Source organism: Macrotis lagotis, chromosome 5, assembly GCF_037893015.1.
Source record: "Macrotis lagotis isolate mMagLag1 chromosome 5, bilby.v1.9.chrom.fasta, whole genome shotgun sequence".
Lineage (NCBI taxonomy): Eukaryota > Metazoa > Chordata > Mammalia > Peramelemorphia > Peramelidae > Macrotis > Macrotis lagotis.
In genome coordinates, this window is record NC_133662.1 from 111,658,586 (window position 1) to 111,668,676 (window position 10,091).

Here is a 10,091-nt window from a genome sequence, read left to right on the forward strand (position 1 = left end):
ATCAACTTAACTGTATTGAAAGTTTTAGGAGACTTGGGAAGGACCATCAAACTTTGATAACTCAGGGAGCATAGTTAGGGTGACTTGCATTTGAGAGAAAACAGACATGGGCTTCACGACTCCTTGGAAGTCGGAAGAAGGACAAAGACAGAGGCAGACTTGAATAGATGTGAGCACCTGGTTAATTGAGTCTATGGTTTTAAACGAGCACCCCACATTACACTGAGGATCCTTGAGACTTGCTTCAGCCTAACATTGAGCAATCAGTCAACAAGTTCTTATTAAGTGCCTCCTCTAATACTGAACTAAGTGGGATACAAAGAAAAGCAAAAACACTCTCTACCCATAATGAGTTTACAATCTAATGGGAGAACAATATGAAAAAAATACATTCAATATATACACTGTGAATAAATGGTAATCTCAAAAGGGAGTCATTATCAATGGAGGAAGGAAGAGAGAACCATTGACCAAGCAAATTACTCCTTTTTTTCTCTTTTGCACTGCCTCCCTGGTGTTTGTCCTTCAGTTTCCAAAAAGGTCATGATTATCAGGGAGATGATGCCATGATGTATACATAAATTGGATTTGAATGAGGGGGTGCTGTGCTGAGTCACCACCTCACTTTCTCCTCTGGTGCCATCTTGATCCAGTAGCCAGAGAGGAATCAAGAGGACTGGAGATAACCCTGGATGCAAGGACTTGCCCAAGGTCACTCAACTAATAAATGTCTGAGGCAGATTTGAACTTAGGTTCTCTTGACTTCAGGCTCTACCCTAAGTGACATTCTACACAGCTGGGGCAATTAGTTGGCACAGTGGATAGAGCACTGGCTTGGGAGTCAGAAGGACAGGAGTTTAAAATTCAGCCTCATACACTTCACACATCCTAGTTGTGTGACCTTGGGCAAGTCATTTAACCCTGATTGCCTTCCATCCAGGGCCATCTCCAGTTGTCCTGATTCATATCTAATCACTGGACCCAGATGAATCTGGAGAAGAAAGTATGCCTGGTGACTTAGCATAGCACCCACTCACTAAAATCCAAATCATGTGATTGTCTCATGGATTCATTTCCCTGATGTAGTGCCCTTCTTCATAAAAGGACAAATGTCTCTTTCTCAAGACATGGTTCATTGAGAAATTTGCACTTTAGCAAAACAAGTCAACAATCATTTATTAAACGCCTACTGTAGTGATTAAAATAATTCCTAGATACATAGTTTCAAGGTAATTTAATCATCTTAACAATAAAGTCAGAATTAATAATTAATAAAAGGATGGTCATTTGGCCATCTCTCTTAGATGGAAGAAAATCATGGCTCTTGGGTTGCTCACAGTTTAAATATCCTTTCAATGAGTAGGTGTTTCTGAGGAGTGGGCAATCATCTCTGATTAATCAACCCAATAGGAAATGGGCTACATTAAAATGAGGGGCTAGGAGGGACATTGTCACCTTTAGAAAGACTACCTCTAGTCAGACTACCCTAAGGCTTAGGCATTCTTTTCAAATAATTTATTTCCTACCCAAACCTGAGTAGAACACAATAGCTACCCTCTTAGCATGGGGACTTAGATCAGAGTCATTATCAGCAATGTCCTTCAAAAGATAGAAATTTTTTATAAAATCAGATTTTAGAAGAAGGTGTAATTCAGTATCTCCCCAAATTATTGGTTTTTAATAATCATTTCTCTCCCTCCTTGGGTCCAGGGCCTATACTAAATGCTGAGAATACAAAGAAAGGCAAATGCATCTAGTAAACAACTATATATAAAGAGACCATATTGGAAAAAACCAGAAGTATAAGAATAGCGTGAGGATTGCCAGAGAAAAGCTTCTTGCAAAAGGTGCGAGTCAGTAGCACCACTGACAAAAAGAGAGATATCAAAGGACGTTTAGGTTTAGGGAGAAGATAAAGCTGACATGTTGAGCACAACAGACCATTGGGACATCTGGGCACAGATATCGTACAGACAGTTGGAGGTGAGACCTTTGGATTTGCTTATTAGGAAACTCTGATAACCTTGGAGAGAGCAATTTTAGCAGCTGGAAAAGGCAGTCAGATTATAAAGTGTGAGGAGGTAGTGATTAGTAAGGAAATGAGGGCATTGGTAACTTTTTCCACAAGTTTGCAGTAAGGAGAGGTTGAAAAAGTGAAAAATCTTGAAAATAGTTTTGAAAATAAAAATTAAGGGTTAGGGAGATTTGAACATTCAGGTTAAGGGGAAGTAGGCAATAGAAGAGATAGGTGAAGACTCAGTAGCCTTCTGATGATGCTGCCTGCCCTTGTCAATAGTCTGACCCATAGAATCTTCCCTTGCAGGAGCAATAAAGCCTCCTTTGCCAGGGTCCTTGCAAATCTCTCTTCAATATCTCCTTGTTATTTACTGCCCCAAATAGAGCATGAATGTACCATTTCACCCAGGTTAACAATCACCTATAACAATTTAACTGCTCAAGAAACCTACAGCAGAAATATTGCTCCTTGACCCATTAAGAAGAAACATTCAAATAAAGTCTGACATTATGCTTGATAAGGAACATTTCCCATAGCAGGTGGACTGTAAGGAGTCCTAAGCCAGCAGTTCATTACTGCAACATGAGGTCAGACTTGCAGCTGGTCCCAACTTAACCTTGTGCTTTGAATCCAAGGACTAGATCCTTGCCATCTTGTGATCACATTCTTGAACCTTCCAGCTTTGTTCCTTTGAATCCAATTCCCTGCCTAGTGTGTCAGAGTCTATAGGACTGAACTCTTGTCAGTGTTTCCTAGACCTTCTGGAGGCCAGATCCTTGCCCCTGTACCCTATTTCTGGCTTGATTCATTTTATTACTATTAGATGATGCTGAATGCCTACCTAATTAATCCCTGCATTGCAAACTTTAAGATGCTTTCTAAATCCTGGGATGTTACCAGGAATAGTAATGAGAGACACTTGGTATCATTTCCTTTCAACTCTATTTCATTGTAAACAGATTTCCACTAACATAATATAAGTGACTATACTACAAAGTTAAATGTTTAGATAGATCGTAGATTTTTCTTAAGTTAAGAATTTAGTCATTTCACCGGAAATAAAAATGAGAGAATAGTGTAAAGACAGAGTAATTGAATCAATCAGCTCACTCCACCATTACATCCTCTGCCCTGTTAAATAATATATTTAGTTTTAGCCCACCCCACCCCACTCCTTCAATGTTAATGAGTTGTCAATTTGTTTTCAATTAACACGTATGTATTCAACACCTACTATGTGCTATGTCACCTGGAGACACAATATAATGAAGGCAACAACTACAGAAAAGAAAAAGTTGTCATCATCATTAAAAAAAGTTACACTTTCCATCTAGAAGTCATTCCATCTTTATTGCAAAATTTTATTATAATTTTTATTATTTTATGACAAAATTAACATTTTGACTATATAATTATAGTAGAATTTAGAAAGAGGCTTAAATTAATTCATCAGTACTTGTCCATCAGATAAACACAATCCAGGCAAATTTCAATTACTTTTTTAACAGAGAACACTGAGACACAAAACAGTTATTAAATTAATAGCAATCCCTAATACCTGGGCAGTAACTACCACTATCATCAGTCCTAGGCTAGGAAAAGTAAAGCTACTCCTATTATTAAGATAAACAATACTTTTATTCAGTTCATTTCAACAATGATTTGAGTGTCTCCTCTGTGATTTCATCTAAGAAAAATCATGGTAAATGGCTTGCCTATTGAAAATAATTGAGGATATAAATATGCTGTGAACACACAAAGTTTTCTCCATTACTTTCTACACTGGAATTGAGATATAAACAATGGAGATACAAACACAGACAAAAAAAACAGTCCTTGAACCCCATGAAAATACCTATATCCTTGGCTATAGAGACTGAAATAAATTTTGCTTTTGACAAAATAATTAAAAATTGAAGTTATGTTCTAAAATTTCATAGATGTTTACTTCACATATCTACTAATGTTTGTTGCTCTGAGGTATATTAATACCAATTTTCAAAATGTAGGAAAGGTAACTTAAAGTCTTCTTTACTGGCAAATGTTTTTAGACAAATCAAGACATTAAAAAGGCTTAGATTTAACATAAAAAGTTTCAGTTTAAGTTGTCTCTTTCACGTTTTTAAGTTTACTAGTTAGAGGATCATGGGCAAGGCATTATAGAGAGAACAGGTTCCAGAGTGTCATAGGCATAAGCACTGGAAGGGATCTGGCCAGGAAAAGGGAATGTGTTTAGTCTAATCACTTCATTAAATGAGACTTAGGGATTTGTCCACATTTACTCAGGAAGTAAGGAGGAGAAATAAAAAGAGAGAGAGGAAAGGGAAACAGGTTTCTTACCACAATAGCATGAAATTTCTTTGAACTTCATTCTCCTCATCTGTAAAACAATGCTTTGTGCTCACACTGTTATTATGAAAAAAACATTTTATAAATTGTAAAGAACTACTTAACAGTAATTTTTAAAAAATAACAGCTAGCAATTATATAGCCTTTTAAAGATTGCAAAACACTTCATATTTATCTCATTTGATCTTCACAACTCTGAGGTAGGAGTTATTATTATCCCTATTTCACAAAAGAAACCGAGGCTCAAAAGTTTCAGTGACCTGTCCAGAGTCACACAATTAGTAAGTGTCCAAGGCAGGATTTGATAAATTTAGGGACACTGATACAGAACTTTGTTATAGTATACGATTTATTACTTTATTGCAAAATTAACCTCTGCCATGTCTGCTTGTGTGAACTTGGGTAACTCATTTCACTTCTCTGAGCCTCATTTCCCCTCTCTGTAAAATGAAGAGTTGGGATAGGTGGTCTCTAATATTCTTTCTGACTTTAGATCTATAATATTTCAATGGATCTTTGAAGTCCTCAATGAGTATGCACCCTCAGCAGAAACCAGTCATTCACTCTTTTTCATCATGTGCAGGTCTTATTTTCTCCTCATAAAACTTGCAGAGGATCTACCCAAAATGGTAAATGCCTTACTTTGGTTGTTGAACTTTCCATGGGCATGTGACACTTGGTTCATCCATCTGTTTTCCTTTTTTCTTGCTACAGAACCCAGTCACTTCCTTTTCTAACCATATACCATGAGGGTATCTTTTATACCTCTTCCATGCAAATTATTGTTGGTTATACATTGCAACCAATTTAAACTTCCCTTTCATGCATGGATACTGCCTTTTGGGTCACTTGTAAATTTGATTTTTCAGAGATTGAAGAATTTCCCAGCAAAGAGAATATTCTTGCTAGAAAGATAATTTTTGTGTGCATCACAAAGCAGCTTGAAATCATTAACAAAATTACCATTTCCTAAATGCAATTCAGACCATTCTCTCATTCAATTATGGGTCCAGCTTATTATTCATTTTGCAGTATCAGGTCTAAATGAATGTATTGATTAATCCAATGGGCCTCATGATGAAGACATTAGCTGTTCATTCACGTGGTTTTTCCTATGTAGATTATGAAGCCTAAGTTCTTTTAATTGACTATGGATTGCACTGAGGGGGTTCTGTCATTCTTTGAAGCTTGATATATATTGCTCTGATATCATTTACAAGCAAGAACAACTGGAAGACTTCACTGTTTACAAGAATTTCTCTTCAATTTGTATCCTGCCTACTCCATCCATCATAATAATACTGAAAACATTAGTGAAATTATACCTCCCAATTTGTTTTTTATTATTATTATTTTTATTATTATAACTAAAATTTATAAGGTAGCTTAAATTGTGTAAAGCAATTCGTATGTGTTATACCACTAAATCCTCACTAGTTAGAGGTATTGTTATCCTTATTTTACAGATAACACATAGTGATGATTGTCTAGTATCACATGGCCATGTAAATATCTAAGACAAAACTCAAACTCAGGGTTTTGGGATTTCAATTTTTACACTCTATGCCATTCTAAGGTTTGATTGAAGCTTACTGCTGATAACCAATTACACTACCTCATATCATCTACAGCTTTGCCTTGGAAGTGGAGATTTTCAAGGTGGTGATTAATTCCTTGACCAACTGAACAGCTTGGAGAGCAGTGCCCCAGTGTACACAGAAGCCACCAGAGCCATGGCCATAACTGTGAACCACAGGTAGTCTATGTCCATCCTATACTAATATCTCCTTCTGAAGTCTCACTCCTGGCCACGATGGTCTTAAACCCACCTTCTCTTTGATATCCCAGGTTCCTTGAAGAGATGGCTCAAGAGTCTGACACCTGGCAAGAATCTCTCTATTATTTTGTGGATCAGGGGACAGGTTCCAGTCATCTTTTTGTCTTGTGCCTCCTAGTGTTACATCAAAGGTTCCTGGATAAATATAGTTCAATCCTTCTTCATCTCGGATAAAATGCTTTACCCAGGGAGCCTGAACTTTAAGTACTTGACCTCTCACAGGAAAAAGCTGCAAGTCACCTAGTAACTCTCTGCTTCCAAGGCCTGAGCAATTGATAACAATATCATATGATCCATAAAACTCCCACAGATCTACTTTTCTGATGTGGACCTGGCCTCCACTTCCTCTTAGCCTAGGAAGAAGGATGATGACAAGAAAAGGAATGGTAGTCATTAATTCTCCCATACATCACAGAGTAAAAAACATGAACATCCTTGAGAGCAGGGAATTCTTTATTCTGTCTTTGGATGTCCAGCACCTGGGACAGTGTTTGCCTCTTAATAAATGTGCTACTTGCTTGATGAATAAACAAATAAGGCAATAAGTTAAAGGGGAAGCATATGTCATGAGGTGTTTCATAGAACCATAGCACCAAGAATTTGAGAGTTTGAAGAAACATCAGGAGCTCTTCTAGAATCAAGTAATGCAGAGAAAAAAATCATCACTATAATATATGCAAAAAGAGATTGTCCAACTGCTGTTTGAAGATCTCAAAGGAGTGGGAACCCATCACCTCTTGAAAGACACACAAGCAGAATATATTTAAATGCAAAATTCTGACAAACATCCTAATGCTGAGCAGAAAAGGCCGTTCATAAGGAAACTGAGTGTGATGAGTCTTTTTATACTTTATTCAGTTTCTAAGCTATTCTAGATGCTAAATAAATACCAAACTAATTTGACACCCTGAATATCATACTTGTATTATATCCCTTATTAATAATAGCTAATTATATTTTGCTTTATGACTTTTGTATGGTTCTCTTATACTTTTTCCAATATTTCTTTGGTAAACGCTTTATTTCTCCAATTCAATTGTAACTTTCCTTAAGTCATGAGGAGTATATTTTTTATTTTTTAAATTTTATTCATTTATTTATTAAGAAATAAAACAAGCATTTCCATAACATAGTAGAATATAAAAAGATGATTGCACATGAAACTGCAAATCTATTATGCACAACTTGCTATTCCCTTTAAATATACAATGTTTATCTTGTAACTTTCTTTTTTCTTTTTTCCCACCCCCCTAGAGATAGCTACCATTAGACATAAAAAATGTGCATTATATATCTATATCTATTGATATAGATATATACACATATTTATATAATAAATATAGGTATAGATATAGATATATAAATCATTCTACATATATACTTCTATTTCTCAGTTCTTTTTGGGATACAGATAGCATTTTCCTTCAGAGTTCTTTGTAGTTAATTTGGGCATTTATAATAGTAAAAATAGCTTAGTCATTCAAAATTATAAGTTTGTACCTCCCAAGTCTTTTAGAGTACAAACCTACTTATTGTATTACAAGCTCAATGTGATTGTGTCTTATTTTTCTCTATAGTTACCACATTACATAGTGCTCTTCTGTACATAACAAACTATATATTTGCTGAATACCAAATTCCAGATTGCTAATGATTTTGGGAGAAAACAATTTATCAAGACAGAAGGCAAATGGTGGCTTATTTGGACAATTGAATTTCCCAAATCTTAGACTTTCAGATTAATTGGCAAGACAAATTGGTCTTACTGGAGCTAGGACAACCTAGTTCTTATAGAAAGATATTAGAGTCCTTTCAGATCCAAATAAATAGTATCCAAATTCTGTTACTTGTTCAAATGTGTGTCCTAGATCCTTCAGGAAAGAAACCTATTTACTCTATCACAAACCTAATAATCCACCATAGATCTGACCTTAAGAAATAAGGAAAGATTAATATGGAATTATATTTGGCATTGTTATACATGTATAACTCAAATCAGATTGTTTGCTGTTGGGGGGAGGAGGGAGGGAAGAGAGTGAGGTAGAAATAAAACTATGGAACTTGGGGCAACTAGATGGTGCAGTGGATAGAACAGCAACCCTGGAGTCAGGAGGACATGAGTTCAACTCTGGCCTCAGACACTTAAGAATTATTTAGCTGTGTGACCTTGGGCAAGCCACTCAAACCCACTGTCTTAAATAAATAAGAATTTTTTTAAGAACTAGGAAAAATATGGAACTCAAAATCTCACAAAAAAATGAATGTTGAAAATTATCTTTGCATGAAGTTGGAATAATAAGTAAATAAATGATTTTTTAAAAAAAAAATAAGAAAAGAATAAGCTTAAGGAAGCAAACAGAGTCTGGGGAACCAAGATGAATGCAGGAATACCCAGAAACTCATACCTCAAAAAATTCCAAAAGCCATCAAATTATAACTCTGGCCAAAATTTAGAGGGGGTAGAACCCACAGAAAGACTGAGTGTTACAATTATCCAGTCTGAGACAACTTGAAAGTTCTGCAGGAAAGGTCTGTTTCACTGGGACTAGGGGATGGAAAAAGCCACAGCACAGCCAGGCTGGGTACCTAGATCCCTGGAGGCACCTGGGTCCGAGGCAGAGGGGGCAGTTTCCAGACCTCCCCGCCCAGGGATCACTGAGAACAGCTTGAAAGGGTGGTGAGAGAACTCTGCTGCACCAGAGTGAAGGAGCTAGCACTGGTCTTAGAGCAGCCCTTCAGTAAGAACCTACAACAGGAATCAGTGAAACCAGCCTGAACTTCCAGAATGTAGCCCACATATGGTAAGGGGGTTGGGGAGACTGTAGAGGTCTCTCTGCTCTACCTGGGCCAGGACTCTGCTATTTTTTGACACTCAGATCCAGGTCACAATATGGTCTCCCATATCACCATAGCTGAGAAAGGACTCTCCTTACAGCTCCAGGGCAGAGGAGAGGGCCTGTGGTCATTTACATACCAGAGCACAGAAAAGAGAGTAGTCAGAGCCTCTCATATGACCTTGGAGGAATTACAATCCCTGTGGGTTGTCCCAAAATATACCCCAAAGACTAGGAAGTGTGGTAAATCACTCGTAGGCTGAGGAAATGAGCAAATAAAAGAAAAATAAGAATCTTCCCTTAGAAAATTACTTTGGTCCTATGGAAGATTCAGAAGATGACAAAATCAAAGCTTCTGTACCCAAAACCTCCAAGAGAACTAGAAAATGGGTTCAGGCTATGGATGAGTTCAAAAAAGACTCTGGGGGCGGCTAGGTGGTGCAGTAGATAGAGCACCAGTCTTGGAGTTAGTACTACCTGAGTTCAAATCTGACCTCAGACACTTGATAATTACCTAGACATGTGGCCTTGGGCAAGCCACTTAACCCCTTTGCCTTGAAAAATCTAAAAAAAAAGACTTTGAAAAGCAATTATGAGAGGTAGAGGAAAAATTGGAAGGAGAAATGACAGTGATGCAGATAAATCATGAAAACCAAGTCAACAGCTTGTTGAAAGAAATACCAAAAAATACTGAAGAAAATAATATGTTAAAAATCAGTTTAGGTCAAATGCAAAAAGAAATTAAAAAAAGCAAATGAGGAAAAGAATCTTAAAAATCAGAATTGGCCAGCTAGAAAAGGAGATAAAAAAGCTCTGTGAAGAAAGTAACTCCTTCAAGTGCCAAATGGAACTAAACAAAGCTGATGTCTTTGCAAGAAATCAGGAAGAAATAAAACTATTCTGAAAAAAACCTGAAAATTAGAAGAAAATATGAAATATCTCATTGGAAAAACAACCAACCTCAAAAACAGATCCAGGAGAGATAATTTTAAAACTACTGGACTATCTGAAAGTCATAACTAGGAAAAGAGCCTAGACTCCATTTTTTAAAGAA

At 36.6% G+C, this 10,091-nt stretch overlaps 1 protein-coding gene and 1 pseudogene across 1 annotated transcript in view; both read right to left on the bottom strand.

The window, feature by feature from the left end:
- Positions 1-10,091, bottom strand: part of LOC141487798 (putative methyltransferase-like protein 24) — a 328,482-nt gene that overhangs the window by 287,656 nt on the left and 30,735 nt on the right. The gene's annotated exons all lie outside the window — the stretch shown is intronic.
- On the bottom strand, positions 5,929-6,597 carry LOC141487846 (D-aspartate oxidase-like; annotated as a pseudogene).